The following is a 26,162-nucleotide window of genomic DNA, read 5'->3' as shown; positions in this document are numbered from 1 at the left end:
AAAATTGATCGTGTAACCTACGTCACATATTATAAAAAATTTCACCTAAGTACCCAATAGTTTTTCAAAGTTTCGATACCGAAGTTAGAAATGGGATTTGATGTTATATAATTTCAAACTTCCCTAATATGGGATTTTGGCAAAACGCAGCGCAAGCGTCACTTCCCATACATTTTGAAATTCTATCTTCGCTGTTATTATCGAATAAAAGATTTCTACGCTATGTTAATAACAAAAATAACAGGTTTAGCGACAATGTCATTTAATTACCCCTATTGCAAAATCCCTTCCAAATTCCCACGTATGAATATTGCAGGTATGAAACCTAACCAGGTGAAATTGAAAGCGCGGATTTTCGTCATTAAAAAGTCAATGCTCGCTCACGGCCCCCGCGGGGGTTGAGCGCGGGGGTTGAGCGGCGCTGAGTGAAATGCCGTGTAGCGCTAATTACGCCAACTTCTAAATTTAATCAGCCAACTTGCGTAATATACCCCCACAATTTTTCATGAGGTCTGAGGGTTACATGACGTGTCGTATTAATGTGTGGAAAGGTGAACACATTTACAGCGTACCTACCAGTGGCGGTGCTTCTTCAGAGGGAAGTAAGGGTCTATTCAGACCGCAACGCGACGCGTAGATGCTTTTCTAAAGTATTGAATTGACAGACTTAAATTGTGAGAGACGGGCTGTTTACACACGGCGCCGCAGCGGCAGCGTTTTTTGCCGCCGCGGTGGCGGTGCCGCTGCCGCTGCGGCGCGTGTGTAAAGTGTAAACACGCTCATGCAAATCTGTCATTTCTGTCAATTCAATACACATTTAGAAATGAATCTACGTGTCGCGTTGCGGTCTGAATTGACCCTACTAAGGTATGGAATTATGGATGATGATCTTTAAAATGTAAGAGAGGTAGGAAAAATGAGAGCGGTGTCCCTGGAATTAAACTTTTTCAACACAAAATTAAGTTTTACGCGGCCTCAACGTTATACTGCATTGTATGATGTATCAATAAGGTACTTTTCCAAAATAAAATCTTACATTATCGATTTATTTATTTTTTTATTTATATTGGAAAACCAACAGCTTATATTTACAATACTATAGAACAAAATATATTATATAAAAAGAAAGCCAATGACAGGTTTTCACGATTTGTGTATGATACATTTACACAATTAAGAGGATACACCAGGGGCGAGAGAAATTGAAAATAGGTATTTGAAAATGTATTGCGGTCTCACCAATCTCAAGTCTTCCACCGCAGAGCGCGATAGAGACAACACGACAAAATTTCTAGTAAAAGAACAGAAAATCTTCGATTCGTTGTTCGCTGATTCCTTCTCCAAAACTTAACCAATTTAAGTACTTTTTTCATTAAGAATTAAAGCAAGGCTTGAGCTGTGTTCCTATGTTTTACTTTTTTTGTATATTTTAGCCAGTTTTGTTTTCTGGGTGTTTGAACACAGAGGAAAATCTTGCCATTTTTTTGGGTTTTTGGACGTTCTTATCTTTTTTAATAATTAAATTATGAAAAAAAAAGAAAACATAGGGACATGCTAATAGTGGCCATAGATATCCTGGAAAAAAATCATAACTCTACCGGCATTATCCAGGGAGGAAACAGGAGAAAGCGTTTGTATGGGAAAACGGTGGTGTGGACTCTTAATTATGTGCTCGATGGTAGAGTATGAAGATGATATACTGTATTATTGATTATATTGTGCTTGTACCTTTATAACCTTTTAGCCTGATTCTCAACTTCCTTTCCTGTTTAATCAAACCGCCGAAGTAACGGGCCCATACTTTCACAATTTTCTATCACCATAACATAGGAAGTGGTTATAATATTGCCATCTATATTATCAACATGTTTCTAATTATTTAAGCCATGCGCACTGCACAGGTTAGTATAGAACACTCGTAGAATAATAAGCGGCTACTATTGTGTCTACAATGTAAGTATAACCTACTTCAGAATAAAGCTAATAGATAAATAATGACGTCGAAAAGGTGAAAATTGTAATTTGTATGATATTTTTAAATGACAACTTGTAAATTTTTGTGATAGGTAAAAATTTTTGAACTTTCGCCAGAAGTCAGGACAACCTGACAACAGAGGGTTGGGAAGGGAGTAAGGGAGATTAGGAGGTATACATTTTTTACCAGAAATTGATACCCCTATAAGTTACATCCATCCCACGATGTTTGTCTTTTAGGCAGTCTTTGGCTTTATTCTCCATTGGGTCCTTTAAGTAAATCCCGAGAAATGAAGGCTGCTGCAGGTAACCTCACCATAAAGGTATACCACAGTCGATTTGGAAAGGTATACCTATAGACAGAACGGGAATCTGTTAATCAAACCGGCCGCAATCAATTACGGGCAGCGCAATCAAAATGGCGAGCATTCCTCGACTGTCATGGCGCATGAGACATCTTCAAAGGATTAATAGTCCACTCTATAACTGTTTACCTATGACACGCTTCACTGGCACTCACTTCAAAATACGATTTAAGATTTTGAACGTAGAAGCAATATATATTCTCCATATTTTGGTTTCTCGGCAAGGCAGGAAGCTTTAGCTTTTTGGTTTTCTCAGAAAAAAAACGATGCAGTTTGGTCTTAATTAGAAAGATAACACTGTGTTTAATCCAAGTATTACTTCAAATTATATCGAGTCTTGAACTTGAAATACGCAAACTGATAAATCGTCACAGAAACCAGTACATTACTATCCACCACACATTATAATGATATTGCTGCAACCAGTAAGAAGTACCTACCTGCGTACTTGAGTCCCATATAGGTAGGTATTTCAGAGGGCAACAAGTCTCAGCCTGACTGATGGTAGACAGCAATGATCATGAATCTACAATTTCTACATCTAGGTCCTAGATAAATCAAAATATGGATTTTTCTTAATCAATACGATAGCGATAGCTTTATTACTATCAATTCTTCATAGTACCTATCCCTAAGTCAGATGACTACCTATCGTACACATAATATTAGTAAATGATTGTAAAATGTATCATTATTGTTTACCTAACTGCATTTAAGTAAATTAAGCTTCCATACATTTCTCATTTGACTGCGTTTCGGTGTTAGGTATTATCACTTTAATTAACATAGCTACAGCTAATTGTTATATCGTGCATCTGATTTACGATCTGATATCAAAGCCGACACCTTCGTAATTGTGTCTGACTTATTAAAGCGTTCCTCCAGCTAATACCTACCAATTAAGATTATCTTTCCGTGTATACAATCTAAAGAGAAACCAAAGAAATTGATACAATAATTATTTTTTACATACATTACGTGAATAAAAAAAAAAAAAAAATAACTAACTTAACGAATCAGCGCCATCTATGATTAGTTGTAATTACTAAAATAACAAGTAGCGAGCCGCGGAGCTTCGATACGAGGCCAGTGAGGCAAGTGAAACTCGAACAAACTTTCAAAAACTTTTGAAATTCGAACAGATGACGCAACAGTGCAAGCCAAGCCACTGATCTGGCGAGAACGAACTAAATAAAATTAACGCTTTTTAAAAGCTTTTCTTAATAATTTATGAATTAAATTCTGATATCAATTAATAGTTTCAATGATACATAATATCCTGGATGCAAAAATTGAAAGGAAAAGACAAATTTTATGAAATTATTTTGTCATTTTCCATTTTCACAACTTGAAGCTTTTGTTAACAAAGAACGTGAAAAATATTTTAAGGCTACTAAAAGAAGTTTTTGAATATCCCGCCCAGTGTTTAAAAATTAAAGCTGTTGTCGACGTTTTCAAAGCTCTCGAACGAGTTCGAAGTCCACAGAAGCACCATCTATTGACAGTTTATTGAACTACTTGAACCAGTTTTTAGTTTTGTAAAGTAGTGACCTCTATGGTCCAGTAGTGGAACATAATGGTTGTATTGGATTCGACAGCTTTCCAATACAAGATGGCTTTACTGAGTCTTTACATTTTAATCATTGATCGAGAATTTTAAAAATTTTTTTTAGAGGCTTATTAATTAATAATTATTGATTGTTTTTTTTTAAATATTACAATGACTGATTTTATTTTTTTTTCATATTAAATAAAGTAATTTCAAGTCATGTTTGTAATTTTTGGTAAGTGAACGTTATAAATATTATCTCAAGGTTTAAATTATTAATAGAACTACAAAATTATTAATTTTCTAAAATTAAAGTTAATCTTACTGACGAAATCCAATATCTAATTAGATATTGGATTTCGTCAAGATATATTCTTATAAGAAAAAATTGCAAATGGAATGTTAATTATTATTGTAAAGTAAAGGTGAAGTAGGTACTTAACATTAGGTTGGGTTGCACCAACTAACTTTAACTATAACTGCAACTTTAACTTTAACTATAGTGCAAAATGTCAAATCTTTGGTTAAAGTTAAATGTGGCCTCCAAGGACACCATATTTAACCTCAGCCCATACACTAATATAATATATTCTGTGCCCATACGTATATCTGAAAATTTATTATGTTTTACAGTGTTATATTTTTTCTGTGGAGTTTTACGGATGAGTAATTTACGGATAAGTAATTTTTTATACCCTCAATCCCGTTACCTGTAGCTTCAATAAAAAAAAAACGCAACAGACATCTGTGAATTTCTCCGGTTAAAGTTAAAGCTAAAGGACGCCATATTTCACTATTTAAACCATAACTTTAACTTTAGCCACACCTCCTAAAATCAACCTAAAATCAATTCATTTTATTGTAACAATATTAATCTCAGATAGTAGAGTCTGACCTATTTCACCTGATTTTAATACAAGTATTTATATTTTTGTCTGGCACCTTGACTAGTCATAATGTTTTTCTTTATTGATGGAAATTCTTACCTATTTCTTTTGAGTATTCATATAACTGCTCAAAATTCGTATTAATCAATAATATAACGTCATGCCTATAATAATTTATTTACAACAATTAGCACAAGAAAAAAACAGGAAAATCCTAGCCAGAAATCCCATTAAAAAATTAAACATTCCAATCAATACCCTATCAAAGTGTCCGCTCGGAGTGTCGGGACGGAATTATAAACGCAAATTCCCTCCCAAATTCAATTTTGGAATGCCGCACGAACGGCAAAAAGGAACGACGCGAGGGATGGGATCGCGCGTCTGTCGAGATTTTTTTGCGCGATTTTTTCGACGTTATTATTATGAGAAAAAATGCGGAGTCAGTGAAGCGGGACCGGGGAGGTGGGGGCCTGACGAGGGTTCCCGGTTTGATTGAAGCGGCGGGGGGCGGGGCGGTGACGTCACGCGCTCATAATAGGCCGTGCTGTGCAGTGATGGCCGCCGTTCGTCAAGAAAGAGTGTTCCAAATTCGAATGTTGTGGACTGTGATTATTATTTTATTGATGCTATACAAATACTGTATCAATAAAATTTGATTTTAGAGTTAATTTAGTAGTGAGATAGGATAAAACTTGTTATAGTTATTGAGTAAAATGGTTAATAAATAATGTCACCAATAAACAGAAGTTTATGTAAGATTTAAATGTTATTAGGCTGTGAGGTGCAAGAAAAGCAAATTTAATTAATTTATGGTTTGATAATAAGTTTAATTGAGGAGGTTAATTTTGTAGGTAAGATTGAAATTGCAATATAGCTACTGAGAACCCAATACGCCAAAGTAGAGAGGCACAGTGGTATATTTCATAGATGAAGTTGTATACGTGTAGCTGTGATAAAAATATTTATAACATAATTGTTATATTATTTTTTAAATAAATAAATAAAATATAGTAATTGCTAGTCAAACTATATTGAATATACTTACTGTAACGTTTAGAAAATATTTGATAGAAGCAATAAATAACCTCAAACCCCTTTTTAAAGTTGAAATAACATTAACTTTTTTGAATATTCACAGCCAAATCGGTCCCCAACCTACCCTTAATTTAAGTACAGTAGGCAAATGATCAATAAAAGTGTAACTATAAAATAATTGTAATAAAAACTAAAACAACGGAGTGCGTGATGGGCGGAGTCAGTCGCGTGACGGAGCGCAGTTAGCGCGGGAACACCTTGGTACATCACTAGCTACGCCTATTGCGGCTTAGTTTTTTTTTTACTAAGGAAATTATACTTGATTGTTTATAAGCCGAAAATATACTTAGTAGGTAGATACTAGATGACGCCCGCATGTCCGTTGCGCCAAAACTCGGTAAACGTACATTATTTCGTGATAAAATCTCCATAACAAATTTAAAAAAAAGTCGGTTCTCCAGTTTGGGGAGAAGATGTTAAACACCAGACAGACACACTTTCTCATTTATAATACTCGTATGGATAAAAAAACTAGGCATTTGCATCCATTGTGGATGATTTAAATACAGTATTTTCAGAGCGAAGTAACCACTCTTCAAATACTGGCTGGGACAAGGTTATATAGATAGCGCATACCGCGAGGTTTTTTGGAAATTATATTTGATTGTTTATACGCGGAAAATATATTTCGTTAGGAATAAGATAATTTATTGTTCCGTTCGATTATCCTTTTGTCCGTTCATATTCATTAAGTTATTATTGGCTGTATATCAAAACGTCAGTGCCTATTATTTATTACGAGACATAACTTAGACTAATAAAAGGAATACATTTTTCGCGGGTTAGCGGAACAACACCCACTGGTAGCTTAACAGAAGTAACAGATTCTTATTTATTGACTGTATAATATTGTTATGTTATGAATGAAATAATATTATGAAGTATTTACTAAAAAAATAATACAATAATTGCAACCGATAATAATCTTACACGTCATAATATTATGTAGTTTATGCTATTTAAAATTTTTTTTCTAGCATACAAACTTTAATTCCCTAATTAACCCCTGCAGTAGACTCTATTTTGAAAAATCCGTCCTTAGAGAATGCATAAAAACCTTTTTAGAATAGAACAATTTATTTAATTCCAGTATTTTAAGAAATCCATCCTTAGATGAAGCATAAAATTCACTCCAATTCCTCCAAAACTTTTGTAAAATTATTTAGCAACATCTTCTCTAAGTTGAGAAACCGACACACACTCAAACACATAATACCTACCATCAATAAGACTAAAACATCAACATTACTCTTCAAACTGAACTCGAGCTGATGATGATAGTATCGAGTTAAGTTTACGTGAACAATGTTTATAAACGTTCCGCAGTAAGATACCACGCTGACAGGGCTCATCGAGTCGCGGTCGTGCGGCCGACCGGTGTGTTCCACTTGCGTCCGATGAATAAAAATAATCGGCCAAGTGCGAGTCAGACTCGCGCACGAAGGGTTCCGTACCATTATAGAGCAAAATTAGGCCGAATATGTGTTTTTTGTATGGGAGCCCTCCTTATTTTTTTATTTTTTTTTAATATTATTATTAAATATTATATTATACATATAAGTACTTTGAGAAAAATTCAAGTACCTACCTGTTGCCATTATTGATATAGAGCAAAAAAAGTCTTAGTAATAGCTAGGTCCCGTTTTTACTTTTTGGGTACGGAACCCTAAAAATGAGATCTTTAAAATTAAAATAAAATAAGTATATTATTAAATAGATTATAATAATACTTTTAGAATAATCCTATTTGGTGTTGGTGGTAGACAACAAGTCGTAGTAGTTTTATAGCAGATGCCGAATAGGTGCAAAATATGGTACTACGGTAAGACATGAGTACATTATTATTTGAATCTTTATAATTTTAGTACACAGCAATAGTCGTGTTATTATTATGATAAAGTTGGTGAGTACATAATAATAATTACATCTGATATCTTACAGATTTTGCAGCAGGGTATTAAATTTTATAAAATATCTACAAGAAACCGTTAGAATTTGACTTTACAGTGTCAATAAATAATAACTAATAAGTAATAAATTAAACGTAAAACCCGTATAATTGGGATGATGACAAGGTCAAAGATTAGCGAATTTTGTTAATAAAATAAAGAAATCACGGTAAAAAATAAGTGTTCCCAAAATTTCAGCTCGACAGCATTTGTATTTTTTTTTGTTATGCGCCTTCAAAGTTGGATAATAAAGTCGATTTTTTTTTCAATTAAATTTCTTAATATTTGTATATCATTCGATAACTTATGCAATTTAAAGCAACTTTTGTTATGAAACCACTTTCATAAACGCAATATTTAGTATACCTATCAAACAAAGTTCTCTCCCGATGCGTACAAACTACGAAAGAGTGACGTCAGTCTTTCGTAGCACTTTGTATGGAGCGTTTCGGGCAGGTCTATTTTATGAGATGTTTGAATTGTCATATCTTGGTGAATTTTTAAGCTATGAGAGTCATTCTTTCAGCGATGTTTCTATTTTTTAAGGGTCTTTCAATGACCAATAAGAAAAAAAAATAGTCATCAAGCCTATTATTTTATTACAAAAAAAATGTTTTGTGACGAAGTTATACGCTTAATTTTATTGTTGACATAAGTGTTCTGAGATTAAATTGAGGCCGCGTGATAATGTTAATTGTTAATTACTGATATTTTTAATAAACTTGTTGATCAAGGAAAACTATTAAAATTACCTTCACGACACACAATTTTATTAGCTACACAGAAAATGTTATCTATCCCAGTTATCCAAGGTTGTATAATTTATTATAATTATTGTGTATAATAGTTTGAATGTTCATTTGTGTGAGATCACAGTGATCTTAAATTCATTGTTATGTAATGTAAAAAAAAGTAAAAGAAACAAAGTTATGTTTCTCTTACATTATTGGTACCTGCACACTTTTGTTATTTAAAGGCCTAATTGACTTACTTATTACATTAAGTCCCCCTATATACCAATTTTGTTCATCAAAAACAAATAAAATATTTTTTAAATTATAAAAGTTACCAAGTGGAATTAACCTAAAAGTTAAAAGATACGCGCGGGCACGTCCACAGAGCTGGATCTCCATTAATGATAATCATAACGTCGGTGGGCGCCAACGACGTATAATCTTTACATTACGAATACATTGTATGTGGTCTGCCAATCATACCCTCAAGATTTGCTCCTAATGATTTAGGAGCAAATATTTTGTCACTTAGAAAAAAAAAACTAATTTGGAATGGATTTACTGTATCAAAGTACTAAAGTTTGTAGACTAGATTAGAACTAGAACTAGATTAGATTAGTAGATTCATAGTCAAATGGCTGACCTATGTAATTTCGTCGCTTCATGTATAAGCTGGATTTGCCTAATGCGACCAAAATACGTAGTTAGTGGTCTGCAAAATATTATGTCTATCAATTTCTTCGATGGTTATAGCCCATGATGCATTAATACGTGGACGTGGGAGAGCCATGCTTCGGCACGAATGGGCCGGCTCGACCGGAGATATACCACGCGCTCACAGAAAACCGGCGTGAAACAGCGCTTGCGCTGTGTTTCTCAGAGTGAGTGAGTTTAATGGAGGCCCAATCCCCTACCGTTTTCCCTTCCCTACCCTCCTATATAATATATACCCTATTCCCTCTTAAAAGGCTGGCAACGCACCTGTAGCTCTTCTGATGCCGCGAGTGTCCATGGGCGACGGAAGTTGCTTTCCATCAGGTGACCTTTGCTCGTTTGCCCCCTTATTTCATAAAAAAACATATTATTGATGTTTATTCCTCTGATCCTCTTCTCCAATTTAATTATTGGACATAGTTATTAAGCATGCTATAAGCAGTTTCGCAATCACAGTGACCATCATGGTTGTCCAACCAGGCCCAACGTGTAGAAGGACAATTAAGTTTTGACTGTCGTTTTCCTACTGCGATTAAAATCACAACCCATAATGGCAAAAGAAGTACATAATATTTCTATACTTATGCTATATACTATATAATATTATAAAGAGGTAAACTTTGTTTGTTTGTTTGTTTGTTTAATTGTAATGAATAGGCTCAAAAAGTACTGGACCGATTTTAAAAATTCTTTCACCATTCGAAAGCTACATTATTTACGAGTAACATAGGCTACTTTTTATTTTGGAAAATATAGGGTTCCGTAAGATATTTCAGTTTTTCCGAAACAACCAGAAAATTTACTTATTTTGCGTACGCTGCCTAAACTATAAAAGATAGAACCATACAATGTTCTAAGTAAATGTAGATCTTATAAATATCTACAAAAATGTCCGCGACACACTATACCTATCTATGTCAACTGAGGCACAACAATCATTTTTTTATTAAAAAATCTTGATTTCTTTTGGACTACATTTAAACGCATTTATTTTACTCATGCTAATAACCCTTATCAAAATAAATTATTTCATCTCTAAGTACAGTTTATGTAGACAATATTTGGTCTTTGAATGATTAAAATTGGACGTTTGGTTTAGAAGTTATGGCGAAATTAAAATATTGCGATTTACGCCCGTTTCGAAGTGGGCGCTACCAAGGCGGCGCGGGGGTGCGCTCGCGGGAGTATGAGTATTGAACTATTGACTATTGAGTAGTAATAATATATCTATCAGTAGTATCGACGGAGAGCTGACGACCAAATCAGTCATGTAGCTTCAGCTGTATTAAAACTCCGTTAACTACCTACTTCCCTAAACAACCCTGTCTGATAATCTGCGTGCTGGCAGGTCGTGGGCGGTGGGTGTGGGAGTAGTAGGGTTGGGTAAAAATTGGGAAAAATGTAGTTTCAGCGACTTAATAGTGTTTGCGATGATAAATTAATGTAAATTTATAATTTTTTCACATGGATAATAAATAATAATGAATAATCGGCCAAGTTCGAGACGGACTCACGCACGTAGGGTTCCGTACTGGTATAAACCAAAAGTAGACAAAAAATTGTGCTTTTTGTATGGGAGCTCCCCTTAAATATTAACTTTATTTTAATTTTGTTATTAATTATTAAGATACAAATATAATTAAGGATTGTGTAAAAAAATTAAGTAAGTACAGTCTGTCAAGAAAGTGAAGAAATTAAAAAGTGGCAACATCGTAGTGTCATCCCTTTTTTCTTAGATTAATTTGAAAGGGATGACACGACGATGTTACCACTTTTTACTATACCTATTACCTAGCTGTTAGATACCAATATTGATTACGAGCAAAAAGGGCAAAAAAAGCCAAAAAAATCACGTTTATTATATGGGGCCCCCCTTTGATATTAATTTTATTTTGTTTTTAGTATTGGTCTTATAGCGGCAACAGACATACATAATCTGTGATCAGAAGTCTATCTATAGCGGTCCTAGAGAAACAGCGGACAGACGGGCAGACGGACAGACGAAAAAAATCAAAATTGCTGAACATATTTTTTTCATTAATTTTTCATTAACCCACCCCACCACTCCCACACCCACCGCCCACGGCCTGCCAGTATGCAGATTATCAGAAATGGTTGTTCAGGGAAGTAGCTAACGGAGTTTTAATAAAGCTGAACCGACATTTTTTTCCCCCACCGCACTACTCCCACACCCACCGCCCACGGGCCACGGCCAGCCAGCACGCAGATTATCAGAAAGGGTTGTTCAGGGAAGTAGCTAACGGAGTTTTAACACAGCTGAAGCCACATGACCGATTTGGTCGCCAGCTCTTAGTCGAGTAGTCATAGTAGATCTATGAGTAAACAAACAAAGTTTACCTCTTTATAATATTAGTATAGATTAAAAACTACTAAACCGATTTTAATCATTTATTCAGTGAGTGACATAGGCTATATATTTTTACCCGTGCGAAGCCGGGGCGGGTCGCTAGTATATTATAAAGCAGAAATTACAGTTATCTAGCCGTAGCTTTATCCAAAAAAAATATGCAGTTGCGTACGCTGAAGACTAAAAATTATTAAAAAGTAAAACGTTTTTTTGCTTTTTTACACTTTTTAGCCAGGTTAGCAACCGTCTAGCCATCACAATTGAGTGATTATGAAATAGTTTGGCTCAGCTGTCTGACCAAGCGTGGTTCTTTACGACTAGAATACCTCATAAAGCATGGTGAACCGTTTTTAGCGAGACTTTAACAAGCTAAAGGAAACATTAAGTATACACTGGATATTATAACATTAGTATAAACAAAGTATTAACCGACCATTACGGTGGTTGGCAGCATTTTATTACCTATCTAGATGCAGCTTTTTATTTATACAGCCGAGCCTAATTGTGATAATTGAATTTAATTAACTTTATTTTAAGCGTAGCCTTAATAAGGCAGTAAGCAATTGAAGGCAATAAACAATATTTAAATTAGGTCGTTAATCAGAAAATACAATAATATTGCAAAAATTATAATGATACTTTGTTGTCTTTCATGATATCTTTATATTTTTTAGCATTTTTTTTAAAGTCGTCCGTTTAAAATAATCATCATTTGCGCAGGTCATAAAATATAACATCAATCTTTAGTAGGTATTTTGCTAGAATGTTGTTGGTATCAACTAATGTTCTTATCCACGCGCGAGTTTCCAGAGTTTTCAAAAATGTTACGTAGGCTAGGGACTGGAGAGTGCAGGAAATTTTCCACCCCAAAATTTTCTAGTTTTTAGACGGAGAGTCAAGTTGTTCAATACTGCATAGCGAATACCTTTCGATTTTGTTACTAGGATAACACAGATCGAACAGCGTCGTGATCACAATATGTAAATACGTTCAGGTTTATAAATACAGATAAATCCTTCAGCAATAAATGTTTTGGCATTATGCACCGGGTTGCGTCAGCGCGAGATAGTCCAGGAGCCAGCATCTACATCATACAGCTGGGCTTGGGGGAATCAAGACAAAAACCAGGTCGATACTATATCTATACCTAATATTAATAGAATTTTCTATTATTAAAAACTAGGCGTTCATAATATTCATACCTAAATATTATAGTCATGGTGGGATAAGATAATGATTGTCACCATGATTGCATGATTGCACTACAGTACCTATGCATGACCCTCTACAGTCTACAGGTTGTAACAAAATAAAGTGTATGTAAGTGTTCTTTAAATACAGTTTACTGTAAATGTAGCAGCGCAGAAATAGCATTTTTTTAACTTTTGTATAGGCAGTCTAAGGCTTCTGCAGACAAACGGCACTTGTCGACGGCAGCAGCGACGACTCCTGTCGACGCGTGCTGTCGGCAAGTGCCGTTCGTCTGTAAGCGCTATAAGGAGTCAGATCGCTGAAGCGCTTACAAATTACAAAAAAAAAGATCTTTAAACGCCGCTACTGTCATAATGAACTCTATACAGGGTGTAACAAAAATAAGTGATAATACTTTAGGGTGTGTACGTATTCCTTGTAGAGAGTTCACTGTGAAATTAGCAGCGCTGAAAGACCAACAATTTTTTTCACTTCTGTTTGGGGAAACTCGTGACGCTCGGGCCCTTGCCCATACAAAAGTGAAATTTTTTTTCGTCTTTCTGAACTGCTACTTTCACAGTTAACTCTCTACAAGGAACACGTACACACCCTAAAGTATTATCACTTATTTTTGTTACACACTGTAAGGAACATATACACACCCTAAAGTATTATTACTTTGATTTGTTACAGCCTGTATATTCTACGTCGATGATGGTCGAGACAAATATTCCGTTACAGATTCATAATCGCCATTTTTTTTATAATAGACTTAAAGGAGCAATGAAGCAAAACAAAGGGCTCTAATTAGAATGGTCGTCCTTGTGTGATGTGTCTCTCTGTCTGTCAGATCTGTCTGTCCGTGATATTCTGATTTCCAAACAGATTAACTGATTTTTAAAGGTATGCGTATGTAGTATTTCTGAAGCTGATCTTATGCTTAAATGTTTCCTCATCAGACTGACGAGATTTCTAAACAATGTTATTTATACACTGCTAATATTTTTATACTAGCCCACAGGTGGGTCTAAATGTGACCAGAAGATTAAATAAATAAAGCGTTGTCAACAATTAGCGACTCCGTGGGCGTTATACAAAAATCCATAATTCAGTCTAATATATTGCCACACTCTTCTATAAATCTACTAACAATTTTTAGAACATGAAAAGTGTCTCAAATCATAAATAACAGTACCTACTTGTATTGGATCGAAGCCAACCACACCTTTCCGTATTCTAACGGGATTCAAAAGTTCGATTCAATAACTTGATGGAATATCTATTATGTGGATGCTCTCCATTTGATGGGATTAAAATTCAATTATACTCGACCGAGGGCCACAAGCGATTGGTACTGTATTTTAAGTGTTACCATCTTTCTACATGTGTGAAATAAAACTGTACCTTCATAGTATTTTTTATTTAACGCATATTGATTCTGAACCATAAATATTCCTATTATATATTGTATTATTCCTATTATATTATACTGTAGGATTCTTCTTTCGAGATATAAAACACTTTTTTGGTGTTTAGTGCTTAACTTTCAGAGTTTTGGTGAAAAATAGTTTCATTGTAGAGAGTCGATTCTGGTATTCAAAAGTAATTTTTCTTTATCCAATGGCTATAATAATGATGATAAAATCAGCGAAATCACCGATTATCTGACCTAAAAACGTGGGTGGGAGTTGATGTAAAGTTAGAGACAGCCGCCTACATTTTTTGTGGCAGACACACAAACTGGGTTATATTTTATAGAATGGTACATTAGAATTGTATTTTACATAGCGCCGCCGGCAGCGTTTGTCTATAATTTGGGCCTCATACTTTGAGCCCCTAAATCTATGATTGCGGCATTTCCTCCTCGCGTTCCTATTTATTTCACATTCGTGTTGAATGTGAAATACACGGTTTCATAATAGGATTTTGAAACAAAGCTTTTGAACAAACATACAAGTAAATAAAAAATATATACTAATAATAATCTTGATTCTCTTACAACTCCTAAATTAGAATATCGGAAAGGTTTTATGAAGTTTTGGCAACAACAAATTAGGAAAATGTAGGTATGTATTAACTATTTTCTACGGGTGAATTTCCCTCGATAGAAGACGCGTGTCTCTAACCTGGACATAGAAAATGTTTACCTTATTTTTAAAAGTACCACATTTTCTGCCCCTCAACTGTCCAACCTAACTCAAGTTGTTCGGAGACATTTTTCGCAGAGAGAATACATATCCGCTCATCCCCTCAATATCGAAAAAGGTTTTTTCAACTTTTTAATTTTTTATATTATTGTCTCGAAATAAAACAATGATTAGGATGATGATAGGATTTTCTTTGTTAAAAAAAGTCAATCGCTTTAGATTAATTTATTTTTTACTTTATGTTTAGTTTCATTATTATAAGCATACATAAAAATAAGTATATAATATAGTACTTAAAGATAAAAAATCTATTGATTTCATCAAAGTACTATTAGAATTTGAGTCAGCGATAAAATTTATTCTAAAGATAAGCGAATATGGACTCCACCTGTGTCTTCGATAGCCGTAAATTATCACAAATGTTGTCTAACCAAACACGTAAAAGCATCATAAAAATCTAAACATAGTTTTGTAACAATAAAATCTGAACCTGTTTTTCTGTTATGATACTTCTGATTCATCCTAATTCCTAATAATTTTAGATTAAGTCGAATAAAGCATGCTAAAGAAACAAACATACATACACTAGAAAAATATAGCCTCTTTTTGGTACAGTGAGTGATTCAGCAAAACGAGCGATAAAAGGTAATCAAAAGCTTTGTTTTCTTAAATAATGCTCAAAACTTCATCAAGAATATCCTTTCTAATGAAGTTAGGACCGGGACACATAAACACGATACGACGTCGTGTCGTACCACGATGTGGCGTCGTTTCACGATGCGACGTCGCGTTGTGGGAATCTACGACGACCATCGTAAAAAACTACGTCGCGACATCATAAAGTGCCACGATACACGGCACGACGTCGCGTCGTAGAAACTCACGATTATGATCTATTTTTAAGGCATTTTAGTTCTTTAGGAAGTGGCTCCCGTTATTCATGATTAAAAGAAATGGGTGGATCCAGTATCTTCTTAGTTTCTGTCTTTAGGAGCAGGACGCGTCTAGTGCGGTCCATTTCTCGAATTTAACTGCGACAATTCACCCTGCATTGTATCGACGGCCTCGTGCCGTGTAGCGTGGCACGTTACGATGTCGCAACGTAGTTTATTACGATGCTCGTCGTAGATTCCCACGACGCGACGTCGCACCGTGAAACGACGCCGCGTCGTGGTACGACACGACGACGTGTTTATGTGTCCCGGCCCTTATTAGAGACAACATGACATGTTTAATGTATATCCTTGAAATAGAGAAATATAATATACTTAATTTTCTATCTCAATAGCTACTATGAGTTATTAAGAAATTTAACGCTTTTTAGTTTTAGTACGAAACAAGTTTGCGAAACTGTCGGTTCTTTTGATAGCAGCGATTGATGGGGTACATAACCATAATAGCCTTGCCGATACATAAACTACCAAATGAATGTCAATTATTTGTAATTAGTCGCCGGCATTAGTCCGTTTGACAGCTACATTAAACATTTAGACGTTCATTAATAGTATCAAGTTTGTTAATAATAAACTATTAATTAAGGTACTATTACATTATACCTGTGTCATTGCATAACCATTTAAGATTCGCATATTTTGACTAATTAATCATAAAAAATATAAACATTTTTATCGATAGAATTTCAACCAAAAACAATTCAAGCAAGAAAACAGTCACGTTTTCCAAACGCAAGTTTTTGCGTGATTAATGCCCTTGATATTTTAATATTTCACACAATTAATAATGACTGATATTTATAACGAAATAATGGCTTCCATGCAAAACTCGACCGAGAAACGTTCATAAAATTGCCTGTAATTTGAGCAATTTGTATAAGCGGCTCCACACTATTATACACATTAATATCAAACTTCACGTGTCAGACGGCGTATATTAACCGTATATTTATAATTCTCATTCACTTTCGCTTATTTATAACAAAATCGATATGTAAAGTACCAGATGCTTTGACATCGGAGCTTCTTATTTATTACACCTTTGGCCAACTGGTTTTGAGTTAATTTACCTGCTGTGTTTTTTATGTTAGTAAAATCTATACAGAATAAGCCATTAAGCTTATATAAATAGATATATAGATTTGGCAAAAAGATCTTTAAATGGTGTCCAATTTTCGATAGCTGATTAATTAACAATCAAAACATGTGTAACGCATAATTTCAATTTATTCTTATAATTCCCATCATCATTATGTAATGATGATGAGAATTATAAATCAACGATCATCATTATTATCATCGGCAAATAAACATTAAACATACACTTTTTAATAAAACTATAACTTCTTTATTTACGTACCGTGACTACATTGGTAAAATTTTCTTTTAGCTCTATATTTTCTTCGTATTTAACCCTTACTAGTCTAGTGTTCTAGTCAGTTTTCTTCATATTTAACCCTTACTCGTCTAGTGTTCTAGTCAGCAACATTCATATTATTATCTATAGATATCATAAAATAATCTGTCCGTCGTGTCGTATATTGTCGGCACTCGGTGACAAGCCACGTAATATCATACAATGTTGCGTGTTGATTGAATTTGAGAGGTGGCAGTGCAGTTGATTCGTCCGCCAGTATCAATTGCCGGTGATATAACCTAACCCAATGTGATATTTTCGGCCATTTTGTGGGTTGCAATTTTTTGCAATCACAATATTATGTAGATAGGTTTCATTGGTAAGACATTTTTGGGATTGAGTGGATTGTTTGTTGATCTTGCGTACAAAATTGGAAAACGGAATTTTAGAGACTACATTATGTCAAATTCAACAGTACTGTTTAATATGACGGGTACTCGTAGAAGGGATTAGGAATTACCGACATAAAAGTACCGGAAAATGAGACAGCACCTACAGCCAAAGTCCCGGGAATTCAGAACACCATACAACAAAGGACCTAAACTTACTCGTATGTAAATAAATAAAATCGGCCAAGTGCGAGTCAGACTGGCGCACAAAGGGGTCCGTACCGATACAGAGCAAAAATAGGCCTAAAAATTGTGTTTTTTGTATGGGAGCCCCCCTTGAATTTTTATTTTATTTAAATATTATTATAAATATTAAAGTACACATACAACAACATAATGTGTAAAAAATTCAATTGCCTACCTTTTGCCATTATTGATTTACTTAGAGCGAAAAAGGCTGAAAAAATCACGTTTGTTGTTTAGGAGCACCCCTTAAATATTAATTTTATATTATTTTTAGTATTGGTTGTTATAGCAGCAACAGATATACACAATTTGTGAAAATTTCAGAAGTATAGCTATAACGGTTCTTGAGATACAGCCTGGAGACAGACAGACGGATAGACAACGAAGTCTTAGTTAATAGGGTCCCGTTTTTACCCTTTGGGTACCACCCTGAAAAAGGAGTGATTACTGATTATTTTACAATGCGGAATTTAAAAATGAGGTCATTACATTTGAAATGTAGGTAGTATCGGACATGTTGGATAGTTAATTAAAATACATAATGAGGTGCCGCGGCCGTGCCGGTAGCCGATGACACCAACAAATGATATTAATTTACGCGACGTGGGCGTTTTAGGGTTAACTAATATACGTTATAGATTTCATTGATAAATCTTACAGGACATTTATCGAGTGTAACGAAACTGTGGAAATAAGTTATTATTTGCTATTATTTTGCAATCAAATTGATCTAATTGTAAAATCTAGTTAGTTATAAATAGTATAGTTATAAAATGTAGTTTATAGAACTGTAAACTGAAGCAAATTTTAACCAATAATATCCATACTAATAAAATAAATGAAAAAGTGTGCCTATCAGTCTGCAGTTACCGCTTCACGCCCAAACCGCTAAACGGATTTTGTTGAAATTTGGTATGGAGATACTTTATGTCCCGAGAAAGGACATGGTGTACTTTTTATCGCGGAAAAATGTACAGTTCCCGCATTATACATTTTAGCGTCGCGGGCGCCATCTAGGTGCCAATGCCCCCAGAACTAACGAACTTAACTATTGGTAGAACTTAATATTTAATTGTCACAGAAATATCCAGAATTTTTTTCAGCAATCGGTCCAGATCCAACGGAAGATGGCATCCGGGCTCTAATTCCAGACATCCCGAAAGATCCTGTCACTTAAGTGATATTACCGGCGTTTTTACTGAACAGAGAAGCGTCGAAACATTTTAAACCATCAGTTCTCGGTATCACCTTTGATTCATGGAGGCTTTGATATGACATTTCTACGTCACACTTAAATCATCTAATTATAAAGAAAAAAATTATATAGAGAGGCTTCGATATGGTCTACATCACAATGGAATAATTATTAAGACAGAAGTTACTGAGTTTGAGTGTAATATGTTTGTTACTTCTTGAAAAAACTTCTATACAATTTTTGATAACATATTATGATACAAAAATTAGTACGTTTGCAATTCAGGCTTTGATTTGTTTTAAGACATTGATTATTTTGTGCAACGAAAAAAAAGTCTTGCCTATAATATTACGTAGCTAATTTACAGGCATTTTGACGTGGGAGTACCATGCTTCGGCAGAATGGGCCGGCTTGACCGGAGAAATACTATGGGCTCACAGAAAACCGGCGTAAAGTAGCGCTTGCGCTGTGTTTCGCCGAGTGAGTGACTTTAACAGAGGCCCAATCCCCTACCCTTTTTCCTTCATTACCCTCTAGTATTTCCTTCCCTAATCTCCCCTATTGCCTTCCCTACCCTTCCATATTACCCAATAGGGTAATAGAAAGGTGCGTTGCCGACCTTTTAAGAGGGAATACCCTCTTAAAAGGCCGGCAACGCACCTGCAGCTCTTCTGATGGTGCGAGTGTCTATGGGCGACAGAAGTTGCTTTCCATCAGGTGATCCGTTTGCTCGTTTGCCCTCTTATTTCATTAAAAAAAGGCATATTTCAGGCATCTTTTATTCTTGAGTCATAATATTATCACTAATCATTTTATTTAAAAGTGAATTAATAAAGAAAGTGTAAACGGTAGGTGTTGTCCTGATAAAATGTAAACTAACTCTTTAGCTATTCAATACAGGAATAATAATTGTATGCGAAATCTCTACTCGCCCAAAATGTATATAAATATTCTATGTAGGACCGACTATGAAGTATTTACTAGTGCCTAGGGACTTCTTAACGAATCTCCGTCAAATAAAAAGTGTTTACAATTTGGTTTATTGACCAATGATTGAGTGCCTATAATATTTTATGGCCTAGATAAAATATCTTCATCGGGTAATTGGTCCCATTAGAACTGACCTTGATACTCGGTTTGTTTTAATACATTGTATGTAAGTACTCTATCATCAATATCATCATCATCTTCTTCTTCATATAAATAATTGAGTTAGGTAGAAATTAATGTTGAGACTTGAGAAGGTATGTAACTGACATATTTTAGAAGTATCACATTTTTTACAGCTAGTTGAAGATTTCACAGAATATATTGTAAATAGCTCTTAGACAACTTTTAGCTATTCCTCGGTCTCTTCATGCGCTAGTGCGACTCGTGCTTAACCGTTTTTAATTCTACATTTTTTTAAGTTCTTAACTTAAAACTATAATTATAACTTCTTTGCTGTATAAAAAGTGGGATTATTACTCACCTACTTCTTTAAAGTAACATGTTTATCAAAATACAATTCTGTACCACCAAACATGGACTTAACTCTTTTGAAGTTTTTGTTGAAGAGCTATTAGGGCATGACATTACAATACTTTTGTACGATTTGTTCATAATTTGATTTATGTTCCATAGAAGGTAATCTTTTAGCGGTTAATTTATATGAATGCCTATAAAATCTTAATAGCCCATATTAATACACATACAAAATGATTCAATATAATTATGTAGATACCACTTTAAGAAACTTTAATAATAAATCATTTGAGTTTTTCTTAATTTCCTCATAAGTATTTTAATTTTTGTATACTAAACACTAATTTGGGGTATGTAGGTTTATTATGTTCATACAAAATATTATCTTAATTATATTTCGAGCTAAAAAACCAAGATCTTACTTGCGAGGCAAAGAAACTTTCTTCGAACATGAAGGGCGTACAAAAAATGAATTAAGAAGCAAAACATGAACTATTTCATAGAAAGTCGTGCCCCAAGTCACGCACCATTATCGTATTACCGAAATCTCTAACATTATCTTACAATTCTTACATGTAGAGTTTAGAAAAACTCGGCTGGCCGATGGTCAGCTAGATAAGTGAAAGGCATGGAATCACTCGGAAATCTCTTTCAGCATAACTGTACCGGCGCAGACGGACCACTATAATAGTTGCCCGCAATTTTGTGGTAAATTTAAGAAATCGTACATTTTGCGCCGATGAAATTGTTGCTAATAGAATATTAATGACAATATTATTATTATAAAATGAACATGAGTTCATTTTAAATAACGATTTTCAGACTTTTTGCTAAAAAGTGACTTTAGAGAAGTGTCAGGAGGTTTTTTGTTTAATACAGTTTTGGAAGTACAAGTGAATGATTACAAAACAAAATGTTTTGAATCACTTATTTAAGTATATGTAGTAAATTTGAGTTAGAGATAGTTTTTATTATTGCTATTACATGTTAACAAAGGATTATTAAGGTATACAAATTTTCTAGCCAAGCTGGTAAAACATAATAAAATTGAATTACCTCGTCGGACTACTAGTCTAATTAAATGACAAAAATTTATGAACTCATCAACAGGTTGTCCGGCTATGTGTCCCGTCTGCACCGAACCTAACTAAAATTATATTAATAACAGTGCAAGTAATATCCAGAGGTACAGATAAATTAAATTAATTCAATGAATTCAATATTTAATAAGAGTTATTTAAGAAGAAATAATTATTGTTTTTGAGTTTGGTTTTAACTTTAATGTTATGTTTTTTAGCTACCTAAAAGATATCATTTTGCTCATCCACGAAATACAAGCAGCTTATATTTTAAAATAACAGTTTTTTTTTTGTTTAATAAGAAATGCATATAAAACATAATATTATATTTAAATGTGTTTTATACTGTACTATGAACTTACAAACTTAGTGTTAAATTCAAGCCATAATTATTTATTTTCCTTTATCAATAAATTTATTTTCGAATAGTAACCCGAGTTAATTTTTGTTAACAAAGTAATTAATAATAAAAAAATAAAAAAATCACTCGTTAGTGAAATAAAATAATGTAATTAAATATGTAAATATTGTTATAAATAATAAAAAAAATATTTTTACACGATTATAATAATTACAAATGATATTAACATATAACATAAATATTAATCTTTTATGTTCTAAAATAAGATAATGGTATACATATTTTTCATGCGAGACCAAAAATAGAAAACACTCGTTTAAATTCCATGAAATAATCAGGTAAACGTTTGTTTATATAATATTAAAAAGTTATTTACTATGTTAGAAAATAATTTTTATTTTAAATTATTGTAATTTTTAAAACATATATTTTTGAGTACTTAACTAAAATTGTTAAATTTTAGAATCAGATTTATTTATTGTTTTAAATATAGATCTATGTAGAGCAACTTTTATTCGCAAGTAATTTATAAAAGTCAGTAAATTGTTGATAAATTGCCGAGGGCGGCGCTTCGGCTCCGAACACTTACGACTCTATTCGTGTCTTTTCGAAATATTAAAAAAAAGAACCAAGATTAATGATCATGTATCCCATATTACCTGCGCCCTGTCGACACCCACAAAAGGATCTCACCATGAAGCATGTAAAAAACAATAAAATTATACTCATTTATACTAATGTCTATATTAATTTTACAGACTTCATAAAACCGGGACCAGCTGTTTCATATTTTTCAACTTTTGTTTTACGTTGGTTGGTAATATAGGCACATAGTAAAAAATTGTGAAAAAATATTTTTTTTAGTAAAAAACTTATAAACTTACCAATAAATATATGTAAATAATGCACTTTATTAATTCTTATCAAACATTCCTGTAAATATGTCACTTTGTTTTCACTTATATATTACGTTTTAGTTTTCTTCACATCACTTTATTTTATAAGGCACGAGTCTATATCACCTCCTTTGTCGTACTATCTGATTTATTTCCATTAAGTCTATTAGCTGTCGATTCATTTTTTCGTTTATCAGGAAGTGCTCCGGAGCATTAAGGGTCAATAAAGCGGGAGCGATATTTTATTCACGTCGCTACCCTTTATACAGATTTTCAACGGAGCGCATCTAATTGCGAACATATTCACAAATCAATCGCAAAGTAGAGTCCTTGCGAACTCAAGTTCAAGTTTGCGGGAAAACTTACGGTTGCTCCCCACTGAAACTTCCGAAACTGAAACGTCACTATTTCGCACGTAAATAAACCGCCAACTATATTTTCACGAAATTACATCGCTCGTCATATAAATGAACGTCTGTACCCGCATTGAGCTAGCTGTCAAATCTACGAGCCGTCATAGTCCGCTGCCATGAGTGGGCACGCACACACGCGCACTCCGCGATAGTCACCAACACACTGACAGCCGCGTGCGAATGTACCGTACTCACACACCCAAACGCCCCATGATTCATACATGCCATGCGTTTGTGTTGTGGCGGGTGGGAGTGCGAACATGCAGCGTGCTTTTAACGCGGCCAGACGAAATGATGCTCAACTGCAAAAGGGAATGTGGACTGTATCGGTTTTACAAAATGGCTGGTTAAGAGTGACTGTACACGCGCCTATGTGGCGGATCACACGAGAGATTATCCGAATGCGTGTGAATGCATGCAATGTTGCTCTACGGATGGGCGGGAAACGCACTTTGTATGTAACGAGTAATGATTTCTTTCTTACTTAATATTCATACAAGACTTTTGATTTATGAAGATGGTTTATTTATTTATCTACTCCTAGATGCATGTTTAATTAATGACAAGCAAAATCACTTGTTTTCTATATGCTACAGTATCCTGCATTAAGAAAATATATCACAGAGGCAGATAATCGTTTTTACGTCTGCCGCGATAATAAAATGTAATTTACTGCAGATTTTTTAACAAATCGTTAAAATAAATAATAATCGATACTAATGTGTCATATTAACGAGATTATTATATTCAACGTACAATGTAATTTGTGTTAACAAGTTATGATAGGACGTCCCTTTGATTTTCAGCGCTCGCATGGTACACGAGAATTTATTCCTTTCGCGATACGGGGCTCGTGCGAAATTGAAATACGACTTTATGCTAATCGCGATTGAGTCGTGAATCGTGTGACGATTACCTAACAAAACAAACAATCGCAACGAATAAAGGTAAACGGTAATTTAAATATCGCATACATTTGTGTCAGCCGAGCGTTGATTCCGCGCCGCACTGAGCTCCGACTTACCTGCAACAAAAAACATTTTATTAAACAAAAATTCATTATAATAACAATGACAAAAATATACACATTTTGTCATGTATTAAATACATTTTCTGCACAAAAATTAAAAAAGTAGAGTTCCCAGAATTATAAAAAAATTAAAAAATATAATTAATAAAATATTATGTATTTTACACAAATTTATCTAGAGACAGGAAAAAAGTTCAAGAAAGTCGTCTATCATTTGACCTGCTCTAGTTCATTAACTCTGATAGAGACGCGGTCAGCAGGGTGCTGATAACTGGGGCAGTGCAAATACTTGAGGTCAAGATTAACAGAATCATCATGATTAACAGCCATAATTTCAAATCGAAGAAACTTAAAAAAAACACAATTTATAATGAAAAAAAAATTAGTGCGAGTCACAAAACTAAATCCAAAAAATGCAAGAGATTTAAAAACAAATAGCATACAATTTTTATTTTAATTAGTTATTACCGTCATATACAAATAATGCATTAAAAGTATTACATTTACGAGTTACGCTTTTTGAGTAGCAAAAAATTTTGACGTCATGCTTTAAAAATGTTATAATATAAGAGTTTGCTCTACTACAAAATAAAAGATTGGGAATTCCAAAATTGATATTCACAATCGGCATTGAAGCATAAAGTATATGGTTTGGGAACAGATGACTGATCAAGGTTGTAAATAATAGTGAGCGGCCCGAAGTTTGCAACAATGTTGGTAATTGTAGAGAATCAAAAATAAAATAAGTACATCAAACAGCATATAAGTATTAAATGTATAGGATATCGATGCTTTAACACAGGTCTTATCTCGGGAAGAGTGTTTTGTCCAGGTCTCAAAGAAAATTGGCTGAAAAAACGTTGAGTTAGAGCAGTGTTTCCCAAAATTTTTCAGCCACGGACCCCTAAGAAGTGAACCACAGTTTTCACGGACCCCCTTAGTAAAATGAACAGCAAAAAAATCGGATTATGTATGGTATAGAGATGACACTGCGGACTCCGCGGGTCACAGGGAACACTGAGTTAGAGATTCGGCAGCACTGGAACTCCCGATCTCATAGAACATTGGCGGAAAATAGCGTTGAGAAAGAGAGTTCATTGTTGAAGTCTCAAGAGGTTGGGGTTTTTACGGACAATGTAATGTGCACAATGTTTTGTATTTTTGTTGCTGTTATCACAGGAGCTAATTAAAATAATTGCATCGAGGTTAACAAACTAAACGTTCGTAAACAAAAGTTGAAATAAAAATTAATTTATTGCGTTCGAGTTCAAATAAATAAAAACAGATGATTTGAAAACCTATTTTGTTTTTAATTGTTAATTAATTTTTTGTCGGGGAAATCATAATTATCAAATATTTAGCGAAAGTTAACACTTAGTCGATTTTTTTTCATTAAAATATTAATTGTTTTATTTAACTTTATTTCTACCTCTATAAATATAATTATTATTGATAGACTTAGGGACTGTTTCACCACTTCCTGATAAGTGCTGAACAGGCTATCTACCACTTAACTTGACAGATGAAGTATGGAGAATCTGTCAAAAAAATTGTGAATAGCCTATTCGGCACTTTATCGGTGACACAGATCCGAAATTATGTTTATTTTAATTTACAAACTAATTAAAGTTTTAGTAAACTGAGTTAAGGCCCAATTTCACCAACCTCTGTAAGTGTTAACAGCTTGTTAAAAAGTATTGTCTTCTCTTTCATTCATATGAAAAACGAAAGAGTTAACGTGCTACTAAATTGAGCACTAACTTTAACAGTCGTAGCTCAGAGAGCAGCAGAAAAAGTAAATTTACA

The 26,162-nt window shown here is 33.9% G+C and overlaps 1 protein-coding gene across 9 annotated transcripts in view; it reads right to left on the bottom strand.

Moving 5' to 3' along the window:
* The window catches only part of LOC121740528 (homeotic protein antennapedia-like), a 194,986-nt gene that overhangs the window by 23,930 nt on the left and 144,894 nt on the right, over nucleotides 1–26,162 (bottom strand). The window contains exon 1 of one of the 9 annotated variants that reach the window (XM_042133269.1): nucleotides 24,301–24,334. The exons of 6 other annotated variants lie outside the window; for them this stretch is intronic. The gene's annotated coding sequence lies outside the window, so the exon portion shown is untranslated. Of the gene's footprint in view, nucleotides 1–1,865; nucleotides 1,879–22,901; nucleotides 23,469–24,300; nucleotides 24,335–26,162 lie in introns of those variants that run through there. 2 more of the 9 variants (XM_042133268.1, XM_042133267.1) reach the window with 2 other exon arrangements.

Source organism: Aricia agestis, chromosome 3 (genome assembly GCF_905147365.1).
Source record: "Aricia agestis chromosome 3, ilAriAges1.1, whole genome shotgun sequence".
NCBI lineage: Eukaryota > Metazoa > Arthropoda > Insecta > Lepidoptera > Lycaenidae > Aricia > Aricia agestis.
This window is presented reverse-complemented; position numbering and strand designations above follow the sequence as displayed.